The sequence below is a fragment of the Myotis nattereri genome (genome assembly GCF_964212035.1).
Source record: "Myotis nattereri genome assembly, chromosome: 2".
Lineage (NCBI taxonomy): Eukaryota > Metazoa > Chordata > Mammalia > Chiroptera > Vespertilionidae > Myotis > Myotis nattereri.
Genome location: NC_138076.1, coordinates 172,531,377 through 172,547,290, shown reverse-complemented (window position 1 = coordinate 172,547,290; position 15,914 = coordinate 172,531,377). Strand labels below are relative to the sequence as shown.

General features: G+C 40.8%; 1 protein-coding gene across 2 annotated transcripts in view; it reads right to left on the bottom strand.

Moving 5' to 3' along the window:
* The window catches only part of ZCRB1 (zinc finger CCHC-type and RNA binding motif containing 1), an 86,410-nt gene that overhangs the window by 52,924 nt on the left and 17,572 nt on the right, over positions 1 to 15,914 (bottom strand). Inside the window, exon 9 of one of the 2 annotated variants that reach the window (XM_081082840.1) lies at positions 13,607 to 13,712. The exons of the other annotated variant lie outside the window; for it this stretch is intronic. The gene's annotated coding sequence lies outside the window, so the exon portion shown is untranslated. Of the gene's footprint in view, positions 1 to 13,606; positions 13,713 to 15,914 lie in introns of those variants that run through there. 2 annotated transcript variants of the gene reach the window in all.

The following is a 15,914-nucleotide window of genomic DNA, read 5'->3' as shown; positions in this document are numbered from 1 at the left end:
TTTAGAGATGTAGGTACTACTTGCATACCGGACAGAGTTTAAAGTTTCCTGAAGTGGAAACTGTAGCCTTCAATTCACATTGGGCCCCAAACTACACAGGGAGATGACATTCCTAGAACTGACATGTCTTCCTGCCTCCTTCCCTCTCTGTCACTCCCAGCGAGAGAACACTTTAGGGACAATGTCACTCTCCTCTCGCTGGATCTCTCTTCAGGAGCTCCCAGCACGTACCATGCACTGTTCTATTTAGAATGCCAGCAAAGGCTAAAGATTCTTGACAGAGGCATAGACATTAGCTTCATCAGCTCTGACACCATTTGAGGTTTTAGCTCAGGGCCATTTTGAACTTCCAAGCCAATTAATCCTAAAAGGCTTCTACGCTCTGTCATCCTCAATCACTCTCATAATTGCAAATCACAGTCTCCCTCCTCCACCAACCCACTCTGTCCAATCTTTTAACGTATTGCTGTCATTCTACTGTTTTGTACTTATTCCCCAATAAATCACTCTCTCTCTGGTGGTTGCCCACCCACCCTAGCTCTTTTTATTATGCCTTTTGGAGTGCTCCCCACAACAACCAACCAACCAAACAACAAACCCTTTCTCAAGGACACTGAGTTTTCCTTAAAGTGTTTTCCTGTTTGAATTGACTGCTAGATAGTTTAGGGCCAATTTTGTGAATAAACTCCACTTCCATCTTTGCTTTATTACCTTATTCTTATTTCTCTTTTGGTTTATTTCTAGTGCTTTTTAAAAACTTTGCTATGGTGTTGATGTTTTTGTAAAACCTCCTCGGCTAACTTCCAGCACCATATGAGATTATAATAAATGCTCTTATTACCTACGCAAAATCTATTACTTCTTCTTCTTCACTAACGCCAGTTTTACTTGGAACATCAATGTGCCTCACATCAAACAATTTTGATTTTTTAAAAATATATTTTATTGATTTTTTTACAGAGAGGAAGGGAGAGGAATAGAGAGTTAGAAACATCAATGAGAGAGAAACATCGATCAGCTGCCTTCTGCACACCCCCTATTGGGGATGTGCCCGCAACCAAGGTACATGCCCTTGACCGGAATCGAACCTGGGACCCTTCAGTCCACAGGCTGATGCTCAATCCACTGAGCCAAACCGGTTAGGGCACAATTTTGATTTTTCAGGCTCCATTAATGCCAGGAATGGTCATTTGACAGTTTTAGCTAATGAGATATAAATGGAAGTCAACTTCAGAGTTTTCAGAAAAAACTATTGTTTTACTATTAAAAGGGTCAGGCTCATCTCTGCTCCTCTTGATCTATTCATATTTTGTATTTATATTTTAAACATAAATGTTTCATAAATTCCTGTACTTTATCTTCTTCTTGCTCTATGTACAGCATTCTCATCTTCACCTACAGTTTTTATCATCACATATACATAGCTGTATTAGTTAGGGTTCTCCAGAGAAACAGAACCAACAGAAATATATATGAAGAGATTTATTATGGGGAGTGGCTCACATGATTATGGAGGCTGAGATATGCTATGATATACCACCTGCAATTTGGAGAACCAGAAAAGCCAGTCTGACACCAAAGGCCTGAGAACATGGGGGCCACTGGTTTTAAGTCTTGGAGTCAAAAAGCCTGCAAACCAGAAGCTTTCCATTTCTGAGGACAGGAGGGGATGTATGTTCCAGGTTTAAGGGGAAAGAGAGAGAGAGAGAGAGAGAGAGAGAGAGAGAGAGAGAGAGAGAGAGAGAGAGATTGCCCTTCCTGTGCCTTCTGTTCTATTCAGGCCCCTGAAGATTGGAGGATGCCCACCCACATTAGTGAGGGTGAACCTTCTTTACTCAGTCTAGTGATTCAAATGCTCTTCTCTTCCAGAAGCATCTTCACAGACACCCTCAGAAATAATGTTTTACCAGCAATCTGGGCATCCCTTAGCCCAGTCAAGTTCACACATAAAATTAAGCCTCACAATGATAATGTCAAATAATTTTCTTCAGAATTTCCAAACAGTATTTCTGGCTATGACACAAGCACCTCAAACGTGAACTCATCCTTTCCCCTGAATATATTTTTCCTCTTGATTTCATATCCTGGTTACCAACATCAAAATCTACTGTCCACATGGGAGAATCTTGGCTTTCTGTCACCTTCCACATCCACATCCCACATCTGAGTCTTATCACTTTCATTCTATTAATATTTTTTGTATTTTAGTTATTCCTCAGCCTGACCTAGAACTTTTGACTCTTTATATAATTTCTTCTCCACATTGCGAACCCCATGAGGACAGGGAACATAACTTGTTGACTTCTGTGACCTCAGCTAATCCAGGTAGTGAGTTTCTTGCTAAATATTTTTTGTCTGGCTGATTAAAACTAACATGTAAATCTGAGATTAAGCACTTAAAGGTCTTTAATGACTTCTAATTACTTATCTAAACACCTTACTATCATCTAAAAGATATTCCATCATTCCTATGTGTAGATTTGTTTGTCATATATAATAGATGTATTCAGATGCTTAACATTTTTAAGGTCTTCTATCTGCTTTTACATTTTTTTCCATCACTTCCCTCATGATACAGCTGTCTACTACCAAGACACCTGCTTTGCCTTCCTTTCTAATCTGATGCTCCTTTGCAGCTATAGGCCAGGAAAATAGGGACTGACTAAAAATTCAAAGGGCTGCCTTCTGGATCAAGTTCATGAGCATTAGTATAAAAACATTATAATTTCTCATTTGGTTTATCACAGCTTTCCCCCTTTATTTCCTAAGATGAGAGGTTGTTGGATAAATGTCTTTTAGACAAGTGAGGTGTAGTTATTTATATACAGCAATTTAAAAAAATAAAAATTAGATTTCAGCTTTGCATATATTGTCTACATAAGGGAACTAGCCTATTTGCAAATCAATAATCCAGTACTTAAATCTGAACCGATTATAAGTGCCTTCCTTTTTCTTATTCATTCCTTTTTCTTGCACTTCACTCCTAGTCCTTTCTTATCCTACTTTACTATCATTGCAATCTCAAGCATAGATGGTAGGTGTAGGGGAATGCAAAGAACCATAAGAGAGAAGCCTAGAAACATCTTAAGTTTTTAATTCCCTATGCCATATTTTTTAGTAAAGAGATCATGTGAAACTAGCCGGGCATATGGGTACCTTATCTCTCTTGTCCCCATTTAAGGTAACTTAAGCAGGACTGTTATTTACATAATTACATTACTGATGTTTTTAAAAGGGGACCTGTTCATAAGCTATTTGACTGTTTCCCTAAACAAAAGCAAAAACTAAATTCACCGGACACACTGTCTGCAAGTGTGCTCATTACCACTGCCAAAATAGGGCAAATATTTAGTCATTAGGAAACACATTAAATGACAACACTCATAAGAGGTGTCCATTAGCCAATGCACAGGTAAAGATAAATACTCATGAGGAAAGCAAGTAAGAAAATATATGTAATCCATTAGAAATTCTCAGTCAGAATAAGCTGCAAGAGTCTGCCATGGAGGAATGCAATAGAAGCTTCCAGTTGAGCTGAGGTTTATTTATCCTGCTTATCTGAAGCCAGAGCCAATAATCCCAATGATTCCAAGAATGAAGATAAATGTTTTTCCCCATTTAGAAAGAGCCAACTGGCAGCACCTTTGCCAGTGGGTCAATTCTTGGTCTTAGTAACATGATACGAGTAGGGTTCTGCTGATTTAATGCTGGTGTGCCTTGAGTTGTGTCTCATTAGCAGAGATAGATTTACACCCATTCTCCCGCTTTCTGGCTCAGTGCCTTTTACAACCACCTGAATGCACTTAAGAGACAGAAGGAAACAAAACCAAGCTACCTGACCCAGGGGCGTCTGACCTTAACATCTGTCAAATGCCAGGTTGAGAGTCTGAGCATTCAAAGCCGTCAAAGCCAATGGAGGAACTTCTACAAGGCTTTATGTTCCAAAACAGTGGCTGCCACAGCACATCTGTGCTGGATTCCACAAAGGGGTGTGTGTGTGTGTGTGTGTGTGTGTGTGTGTGTGTCCCTTGATTTCATTCTTTTAGCCCAAGCAGATATAAATCTTAAGTAAATATTAGGTCTCTGCCTTTTTCTATTTATGTCTATTAGTTTTTACTGTGTCATTTGGGCAACTTGATTTCTGTCATTGGCCAATCTCTGATTCTACTTTTGCTTTATTTTACTAGGTCTCATTGACCTTTCTCTGTATCTGGTTTCAACTTCTGGCTGCCTTTTTTTTTTTTTTTTTTTTTTTAGTTCTTCCATAATAATCTATAGAGACTTAGATTTATCGTGCAACACAAGATATGGGGAACTACATTAGAATAGTGTAACTGGCTTATCAGACCCTATGATCTCCCATCCTCTAGAACAATTTTATTTGTAGGCTTTTAGTTGAAGTTGGCAGACATTCTTGAATTATGATCTATAAGTAAGAATCTTGTGATGGGGAAAGCTAGAAAGTAATAATTCTTTTCTCAGTTTCCATCCTTTACATTTATATTCAGAATGCTGAGTGTCCATGGGAGAAAGTGCTTCATTTACAAGGTAAATAATAATTTTAGAAATAATTTGGAGTTATTATTCCACAAAAGTGAACACAGAATGATAACCCCATTAATTGATAAAAATGTAAATAAGAAAAACTTCAATATTTTTTCCTCAAGTAATTAATGGCATTATATGTGAACTAAGTGATACCTATAATTTTCAGATTGAGTCTCAGCAGAGAGCTAATCATACCAGCACTTAGGAGGCTTGCTCCCCTACAAGTTGCCTTTTCATATATTTTAACTCCTTCTTTACTTCCAACACTCAGAATATAGTGCTTTTCAACTTTTATTGAATTATTTCATTGCAGGGGCAATATGTTTGTTGTAAGGATTAAATCATTTGAAACACAGCCTAGCACAAAGTACAGTTGTTTGTTAGTATAGCTTATTAACATTATAATAATGGATTAGTATCAACATGGTGCTGGATGGAATTTAGCTAGCAACATCTGAATTTGGTCTTGGGCCTATTCCTCCTTCTCTTTGTGTTGGTGTTGAGGGAGCTAGATGCACAACAGGAGCTTAACAATACATAAGAATACTTCATTGTTAGCTAGATCTTTGGCTTCAAATGCTAACATAAAACTCCAGAGGGCTGGACCAGAAAAAGGCTAAAATTCCACTTCTTTAGGCTAGTGGCCATAGAAACCAATAGCAAAGCAAATCAGTTGGCAAGTATTTTCTCTCCTTCCAAACTCATCCCCTATTCACACATTCAAGTCTTGGAATTTGCCATTTCAGTGGTATGAAAATGACACATGGCAGAGCTAGAGAACAAAGGACAAATCACCAGAGAAATAATTCCCCTGGCATTGAGCTATCCACCCCAGACCTGCTTGTGCCAGGGTGAGACACTGAGCTTGATTGTGTCACCTGGGAAAAAGAGGCAAAGGGAGAGCAGAAAACGGGGGTGGTTTAGGCTTCTGCCAAGTCCTAAGCCTGACTGCCATAATCTCATTGGCGCAGAATGGAGTAGGGAAAGAGCTGGCTTGGTTTTGACGGTGTAGCACTAGCCCTTAGCTCTTCATGCTATCCTATCTTGGTAGGGCATTTGATAAATGGTCACACATCAAGTCACTAGTCACAACTACTAAATGTTCCTTAAACCAAACCAAACAATAAAAACTTGTGGCCCTGGCTGAATGACTCAGTTGGTTGGAGTGTCATCCGTACAACAAAAGGATTGCGGATTCAATTCCTGGTCAGGGCACATACCTAGCTTGTGGTTGGATCCCTGGTCAGGGAGTGTATAAGAGGCAACCAATGGATGTTTCTCTTTCACATCAATGGTTCTTTCTCTTCTCCTTGTGGACTGAGTTGAAGCTCAAAAGACTAGAACAAAGAGTAGAACCTTTGCCTATGATCAACATCTGTCTTCCAGGACTGTGAAGACAATGGACAAGGGTGTATGTAATATATGTGGTTCATAGTAGGTTCTCAAATTGTAGCTTTATTTTTCATTTTGCTACTATCATTATTAAAGAAAATCTTCTATGCTAGATACTGAAACACATAAATGAATGATAAAGCAAAAATTATCTAATGTTTGATATAATAATTGCATCTCCCAGAACTATAACAAAAAGTGGTTGACTACTTATGACTTAAACCTTAAGAGTGGTTTTATTTTCACTCTTTTCTGTAATTGGTGGCTACAGGTGATCAAATATAGTATTTGGGTATACATTTAAGAAACTTAAAATGAGTACAGAATCTGACAGCTATGTTTCATCTAGATTGACGTCACATTTAGTGTTTGGCTGGGATGTTAGCCAAAAGAGATTTGCTATCCTTTCATGAGATAAAATTATGGCATGAATCATCATCTCTCTAGTCTATTCCAGTAAAGATTTTTTTCCAAAGGATTTTTAAAAGACAAACACAGTTCATAATTTGATGTACATGTGTTTCTGCAAATTGATTCTTGAATCCCAAACAGTATGGTGGAGAGGGTATGCGTTACCTACAACTACATGTTTGGGTGTATCAGAGGAGAATTAAGTGAAGGAATGCAAAAACATGTTCTGTTTTGTTTTTTTCCTACTTAAAAGGAGGCAGAGGTTCTATATAAAAAGAGGCTTGACATTTTCCAGGCTAACCTATTATTTATAGTACATAGAACACAAAAATATAGATGTCTTTGTGAGCAAGGAATTTAAAAACCAATTAACATGGCTTTTGACGGTTTAAGACAAATGCAGAAAGAGCTCATACTGAGATCATGATCTAGTACTACAGCCATAAAACATTCAGGTCCAGGCTTAGAATTCTGACCTTAGAATTAGCTATGGAGAGTAACACGTAGGTTTTAAAAGACCAGTCCAGTAAGATTGTATCAGGGTAACTAAGTATTTTTTCATTTACACTGGAATTTTTGGTTGATAAGCTTTCACAGTATGCCAAATTAATCATTAATCTTTTTAAAAAATATATTTTTATTGATTTCAGAGAGGAAGAGAGAGGGAGAGAGATATATAAACATCAATGATGAGAGAACCATCATTGATCAGCTGCCTCCTGCACACCCCCCACTGGGGATCAAGCCTGCAACTTGGGAATATGCCTTTGGCCGGAATCGAACCTGGGACCCTTCAGTCCACAAGCCAATGCTCTATCCACTGAGCAAAACCAGCTAGAGCAACATTATTACAACATCTACGTATTAGCATCTGGCATTCTATTGATGTTCATTCTATTCATTCCCTTGATAATAATTTAAAAAATATATTAGAAAAAGAGAGTAGGAAGATAAAGCCCAAGCTAACTCCTATAACTTAAGATATGTTATTTAGATGGACTCTGCATAAACTTAAAGATCATCTAATATTACAGCCATAAAACATGTAGGTTATTTAGCTTCTCTGTGACTTGGTTTCTTCATCTGTAATATGGGCATCCTTGAGTTCTTAGGAGGATTACTAAATTGGAAAATACATTTAAAGTGTTTGGAATACTACTTGGCACATATTAAGAATTCAACATAGGATATATGTTATCAGTAGCAGTGGTTTGTATGTGAAATGGTGGCTTAACATGTAGTTATCTTACCTAATAATAGACAAACATGTAAATTAACTGTCCCTCTGCTACACTCACCAGCCAATCAGGAGAGTATGCAAATTAACCCAACAAAGATGGTGGTTAATTTGCATACGTCAGGGCGAAGCGGTGGAGCAAAGACTGAAGGCCTGGGTCCCGGGTGCCAGAGGAAAACCAGTGCCAGCAGCCAGGGGGAGGGAAGGCCTATTGCATGAATCTCTTCGTGCAATGGGCCTCTAGTACATTACATAATTACTAACATTAAGTATAAGAAACAAAATAAACTTAAAACATTATGCATAATACATACAGTAGTGCTTATTATTGTTATATATTTTATTGTTTAAAAATTTCTCCCAAGTTCAGAGATTCCCTAGAAAACTTTCCATTGTAGATTTAGTATGTTGAACCCCATTATAACATATCTCATTCAAAGCATCTTACTAATTTGTTACTTTGTTTAACCTATGGGTCAAATAATATTTCTCTGAAAAAAGAAACCAGTACACCAAAAAAGGTATTAGTTTGCCTCACAAACAACAGGATTTTTGTATATTTGTGTATAGTAAGGCAGTATAATAGGCATAATTATTTTTCCAAACGTATTTAAGTTCTGAATCACTCATCATTAGCTCTATGGGATAACTTCATAAAACTTGGTCCTAAAAAAATAACACCACTCTTTTCAATCTTCTGCACATTTTATCATTTTCTCTCATAAATTCCAATTGTTTTAATATACATTCAACCCAATTTCCCCACCTCCTCTTTATAGTGTACAAATGGATACTTTCAAGTCCAGAGAAAGAAGAATAAAAGAGTGTCAGAAAAAGGGTTAACAACAAATGGAGATTAATATGAAAAAGGTGGGAGAAGGACGGCATGGAAAAGAGAGGTGTAAGAGAAGCACTGAGTCTAATCCAGTGCTGAACTTAATCTGTTTCCATATCTGACAACAGACTTTGGAATTGTCTTTGGGCTACGGTAATCAGAAGACTTAAATGGGTTCGATATTAAAGAGAACTCATTTGCATGGATGTCAGCAGACAAGCTGGTGCTTCTTCTCTGCTGGGAGCTCAGCTAGAACTTTTCACGAGTGTCTGCACATTCTCCATGTGGCTTGTTTTTCACAGCATGACGTCTGGGCTCACAAGGGAAGCTCCTTGAGAGCTTGCCCTCAGAACAAGTGTTTCAAAAAGCTCAGGTGGAAGCCTTAAAACTTCTTATGGCCTTGCATTGGAAATGTCAAAATATCACTTCCAATACAGTCTATTGACTGAGCAAGTCACTGAAAGTCAGCTCAGATTCAAAGAGAGGAGTTGGACTCCATCTTGGAATAAGACATGTAACAAAGAATTTGTAACCATCCTTAATCAACAGCAAATTTAAAGGAAACATTTCTGCCCTAACCAGCTTGGCTCAGTGGATAGAGTGTTGGCCTGCGGACTCAAGGGTCCCAGGTTCGATTCCAGTCAGGGGCATGTACCTTGGTTGCGGGCACATCCCCAGTGGTGAATGTGCAGGGGGCAGCTGATTGATGTTTCTCTCGCATCGATGTTTCTAGCTCTCTATCCCTCTCCCTTCCTCTCTGTAAAAATTCAATAATATATATATATTTTTAAAGGAAACATTTCTAAAAATAAAAATCATTTTGAAAAAGAATTAAGAACTCAGTGCTAGGGTTTCCCAGAATTTTTTTTTAATTAAATCTTTATTGTTCAGATTATTACATTTGTTCCTCTTTTTTCCCCCCCATAACTCCCCTCCTCCCAGTTCCCGCCCCACCCTCCACCCTCACTCCCCACCCACTGTCCTCATCCATAGGTGCACGATTTTTGTCCAGTGTCTTCCCGCCTCTCCCACACCCCTTTCCCCCTCAAGAATAGTCAGTCCATTCCCTTTCTATGTCCCTGATTCAATTATAATCACCAGTTCATTCTGTTCATCAGATTATTTATTCACTTGATTCTTAGATTCACTTGTTGATAGATGCATATTTGTTGTTCATAATTTGTATCTTTACCTTTTTCTTCCTCTTCCTCTTCTTAAAGGATACCTTTCAGCATTTCATATAATCCTGGTTTGGTGGTGATGAACTCCTTTAGCTTTTCCTTATCTGTGAAGCTCTTTATCTGACCTTCAATTCTGAATGATAGCTTTGCTGGATAAAGTAATCTTGGTTGTAGGTTCTTGGTATTCATCACTTTGAATATTTCTTGCCACTCCCTTCTGGCCTGCAAAGTTTCTGTTGAGAAATCAGCTGACAGTCGGATGGGTATTCCCTTGTAGGTAACTGTGTTTCTTTCTCTTGCTGTTTTTAAGATTCTCTCTTTGTCTTTTGCTCTTGGCATTTTAATTATGATGTGTCTTGGTGTGGTCCTCTTTGGATTCCTTTTGTTTGGGGTTCTCCGCGCTTCTTGGACCTGTAAGTCCATTTCTTTCACCAGGTGAGGGAAGTTTTCTGTCATTATTTCTTCAAATAGGTTTTCAATATCTTGCTCTCTCTCATCTTCTGGCACCCCAATAATTCTGACGTTGGCACGCTTGAAGCTGTCCCAGAGGCTCCTTACACTATCCTCGCATTTTTGGATTCTTTTTTCATTTTGCTTTTCCGGTTGGGTGTTTTTTGCTTCCTCGCATTTCAAATCATTGACTTGATTCTTGCTCTCCTCTGGTCTGCTGTCGGGAGTCTGTATAATATTCGTTATTTCAGTCCGTGTATGCTTAATTTCTAGTTGGTTCCCCAATATAAGATCGAGGGTCTCATTAGTTTTCTTGTAGATCTCATTAAGTTTATCGGCGGCTTCTAAACAGTTCTTGAGAGACCTTAAAAGTGTGTTTCTGAACTCTATATCTTCCACTGACAATTTTGTCCTGTTTCTTTGTCTCCGCATTTTGTTATGCTTCCTTGGTGCACCCCCTAGTGGTCTTTGTTCGCAGTCTTATAGTTAAATCTTGATTGTTGTAGCTAATTCCAGGGAGGGTTTGACCTCCAGGCCAAGTGGCTATGAGAATCAGCTATGTCAGCAGTGAGAGAACTTCTGTCCTCTAGGGAGGTGCTAATCTAGCCTTTGTCTGAGGCTATCCGGCAAATGCCTCTGTGCAGGGCTTGGGCGGGGCAGGTTGCACAGGATCAACAGGGTGGGCTGGAGAGAGCAGTTATGGCGGCTCTCAGTCCTGTCCCCAGGGGCTCTGCCTCTCTGAGTCCCAGCGACCGCTGCAAACCTTGGCGAGAAAGCTGCACTCGCTCTGACCAAAGCCAGACAGTTCCACTTCTCCCGTTTGAGTCTGGGTCCCTAAAGACTCGCCTGTATCTGGAGCTCAGAGTCTGCGACTCCCTCCCGATTGAAAACGCCCACCGCGCCCTCCGCCGCCAGCCCGCTCTGCGCACTCCGCAACTCAGAATTTGACTTCAGCACTGGGCCTCCTCTGAGTGTCCGTATGCGTTTCTCTTTCCTCCTAGTTGTAGGACTTCCACTCAGCCAGCGTTCCTGTGGTTCTGGGCGATGTCACTTCCGTCTTTTAGTTTCACTTTTGAAGTAGTTGTTCAAAGCAGCAAACTCCGGCGTTAACCTATGCCGCCATCTTGGTTCTCCTCCCAGAATTTTTGATAAAGTTTGAGAAATAGTGGTGGGCTTTGCAAGTCAGAGCCTCAGCAGGGGTAAGGCCTGTTAGCTACCAGGAGCCACCGGGGTTGCAGAGGAAGATGCTGACTATCATGTGTCTCTAGTGGCAGAAGCCTTTGTCTATCAGATCCCAGCTGCAGAACCTTAGCCTGAAAATGCTACATTATATCAGCAACTGAAAGGGGAGCAAATTTTGTTTTCTGACAATGCTGCCTCTCTAGCAGGCCTTTTGTGCTTATTGACAGTGTGACTTGGGGTATATTACTTCACCTCTCTGTGCCTCAATTCTGTCATCTGTATAATGATGAAAATAATACCTACCTAAAAGGGATTGTTAGTTTACATTTTTCAATAGTGGCCTGGTGCATAGATCCGTGCACATTGAAAGGAAATTAATTAGAAGAAATATTTTAATATCACTATTCGCCCTTTCTCTATAATAGAAGTGTCAACCAAATTCACGATCGACAATGACAGATCGAAACACACATGTGCGATTGGCGCCAGCGAGAGCTTTATATGTATCACGCATGTGTGAGTCAATTTAGCCATACACACACACACACACACACACACACACACACACTAGAGGCCCGGTGCATGAAATTCGTGCATGACAGGAGGGTGTCCCTCAGCCCGGCCTGCACCCTCTCCAATCCGGGACCCCTGCCTGCCTGGTTGCCTCTAACCACCTCTGCCTCTGCCCCCGCCACCGTGGTTTTGTCCAGAAGGGCGTCTGGAAGATGTCTGGTCTAATTAGCATATTACCCTTTAGTTAGTATAAACTAGAGGCCCGGTGCACAAAATTCTTGCGGGGGGGTGGGGGGGGAGATGGTGTCCCTCAGCTTGGCCTGCACCCTCTCCAATCTGGGACCCTTCGGGGGATGTGTGACTGCTGGTTTAGACACGATCCCACAGAGACCGGGCCTAAACCGGCAGTCAGACATCCCTCTCACAATCTGGGACTGCTGGCTCCTAACTGCTCACCTGTCTGCCTGCCTGACTGCCCCTAACCCCTTTGCCTGCCTGATCACCCCTAATCCCTCTGTCTGCCAGTCTGATCGCCTCCAACTTTCCCCCTAGCTGGCCTGATCGCCCCAACCTTGCCCCTCTGCCGGCCTGCTCTCTCCTACCTTGCCCCCCTGCTGGCCTGATTGCCCCTAACTTGCCCCCCTGCCGCCCTGAGTGCCCTTAACCGCCTCTGCCTAAGCCTCCAGCCTAAGCTGCAGTCTGACCTCCCTCTGCAGGAGGCGACCTGGTAGATCAGGGGAAGGTGCCACCTCTATTACCCTGCTGCTGCTGCCACTGCCGGCCTGAGCCTGGGCCCTTTGCAGCTGTGCCTCGGCCCTTCGCAGCCTCATGTCCCTTGGCTGGTGGCGGCAGGGAACGTAGCCTCATGTCCCCCCGCCTCACCATGCATGCAGCCCTGCCCACCCATGCCCGCCTGCCACGCATGCAGCCTTCTGCTGATCAGTTGTTATGCATGTGATGACCATTTGCATATTAGCTCTTTATTATACAGGATAGAATAAACTTGCTTAATTAGACCTGCTTTCTGATGTAGCTAAACTTTTTCCAGCCCAGTGAAGCACCCAACTTCTCTTTCAGGTAATTGTCAACAACACAGCAGTAAATATCAACATGAAGCAGATTATTATTGTAGATCATGCAGGGAGAACAAAGGGTAAAATATTGAAGTGCAGCAGTGTTTCATTATATTCTGTGCAATTAGAAAACCTGAAGTCATTTTTAAGGTCCAACATTTCTTACTTCTTTTCAGTCGGGTCAAGTTTCTAAACTTTCTAAATCTCCGTTTTCCGGCAAATGAAAATAAAATAAAATTCCACTGAGTCTCCTATTTACCTACACCAGGACTTCTGTGAGGATCAAATGAGATGAGGCATGGGAAAATGCTTAACATACATTTGGTTAAAGCAGTGGTTCTAAACCTTCCTAATGCTATGACCCTTTAATACAGTTTCTCATGTTGTGGTGACCCCCAATATCATTGTTTCAAATTGAACATAATTAAAGCATAGTGATTAATCACAAAAACAATGTTATTATATATGTGTTTCCCGATGGTCTTAGGAGACCCCTATAAAAGGGTCGTTTGACCCCCAAAGGGGTTGCGACCCACAGGTTGAGAACCACTGGGTTGAAGTGTGAAATGTTTGCACTTCCCTATAAAGCAAGTCATATTCCTGAGCTGAAGAAACTCCAAGGAGGCTAGTTGCTAGGTAGAGGAAGCCAGGGTTGCTACGTGATGTTATTACCCAGCACCCATAGCCAGTTTCTGGGCTGGGCTGGGCTGGGGGCTGCATTTCAGGCCATGGGGTCTCGGCAGTGTTGACTGCGATTTGGTGGGGTGTCGGGGCCTGTGTCCCACATGGGGGAAGCTGAATGTGGCTTCGTCGGCATCAGGTCTGCAGTGCCGTTTCTTTGTAAATGGCCAGTGTGCGTCACAGCAGCTCCTGCATTGAGCATCTGCTCCCTGCACATCATAGCAACCAGTCGGACAGTCAGAGGAACACTTAGCATAATAGCCTTTACATATATAGATATTTTTAAGACAGTGCCTGATGCATAGTGCTAAATATGTGATACAAATTCTTTCAGATAATTTTTAAAAGCTTGCTTTTGGATTTAACTCGTTTTGAGTATACACATAAAGTCCTAACCAAACTATAATATCTCCTTTATAAATTGTTTTGTGTTTTGCATAGAGCTATGCATCTGAAAAGATGTGATGAGATATGCAACTCTCTGGGAAAAGAATTTGCTTAAGACCACATTGTATAAAAGCTGTTATATTTCTGGTCAGCTTACTCTAGGTACCAGATCGTAACTAAAATTACTAATTGATTCTATCTATACCTAATTGATTTTATCTATACCTAAGGATTCTTAAAATAGGATCTGCTAAAAGCAATTTTAAAAGTAATTGAGCCCTAGCTGGTTTAGCTTAGTGGATAGAGCCTCAGCCTGTGGACTGACGGGTCCAGGTTCGATTCCAGTCAAGGGCACATGCCTGGGTTGCAGGCTTGATCCCCAGTGTGGGGATCAATATATATATATACATACATATATACACACATATGTGTATGTGTGTATATATATATATATATATATATATATATATATATATATATATGTTTAAAGTAATTAATAGTCTTCTGGCTGGTGTGGCTCAGAGGTTGAGCATTAACCTACGAACGAGGAGGTCACGGTTCCATTCTTGGTGAGGGCACATGCCTTGGTTTCGGGCTCGATCCCCAGCGTCAGGCATGCAGGAAGCAGCTGATCAATGATTCTCTCTCATCATTGATGTTTCTATCTCTCTTCCTTCCTCTCTGAAATCAATAAAAAATGTATTTTAAAAAAGTAATTGGTAGTGGCTAAACCCATTCTGTGGACTTAGGGTTGTCTCTGACTGTAATTGTTTGCATTGTTACTTTAGTAACAGTGCTTATGGAACTGCTTTCCAAAAAGATTTTAATGTTTTTTCCATATTTTCTGCAAATAGTCTGTGAAATTGCTTATTATGGGAAATGGCTTCTTTTTGTTTGGTGCTGTATCTGTATTTTCTCTGTGTCTCCTGCTCAGCTGCCTTGGTATTCTGTCCTTGACAGTGATGAAAGGAGAGCTTAAGATTCTTTTGACAGGATAAGTTATTTCCACATTGATTCCAACCTGAAATAGATGAAACATTGTGTAGGAATACCCTTATTCTATGTGGGACATTTTAACCCATTCATCCATTTCTGAAGCTGAATGGCTCAGTTATGTGATTCCATGGCTCTTCCTGTCACCTATCACACTTCTATATATGACTTGAGTCTAAATGACTTATTTTATCTGTAGTATATTATATGCAAAACTTCAAGTACTTCAAGACCTCTAGATATGGTAGTCAAGGTTTTACTATTCATACATCATAATGCCTACATATCTCATGATCACTGTTGTGTTCTACATATATGCACACTTACCGATATAAAACAGAAACTACCATTTATCCTATCTAATAGACAAACATGGTAATTGACCATACCTTCGCTAACCTCCCATTGGCTAATCAGCACGATATGCAAATTAACCACCAACAAAGATGGCAGTTAATTTGCATACATAGGCTCCAAGTGGTGGAGGGAAGACTGAAGGCAAGCCAGAGCAGTGAAGATGGAAGACTGAAGGTGGCTCCAGCCGGAGTAAAGGCCTGGATCCTGGGTGCCGGAGGAAAACCTGTGCTGGCAGCCAGGAGAAGGGAAGGCCTATTGCACGAATCTCTTTGTGCAACAGGCCTCTAGTTATTTATAAATGTCCTACTATATTGTGGTTTTAACTGATTTTTGTGATAATCTGAAAATTATAATTGGCAGTTTCAGAATAGGCATCTAGTCAAAAAAGCAAATGAATGAATAAATGATTGCAGAGGGAAAGCATCGCTTATATCCAGCACTGATTGACAAATGCTTTCAATATTAGAAAGCACCAAGTTTATTATGGGTCCACAGTCCCTTTCCCTGAAATCTGTGGGGCCAGTGCCCAGAAACAGAGGGAACCAAACGAAGCCCTGTGCTGCGGAGGGAGGTACACCCACAATCTAAGGGAACCCCATGTCCCAGACCAAAGGCCGCCCAGCAACCCCCCTCCCCAACCTTCTGCAATCCTTAGGGGGCTCTGTCCTGCCTAG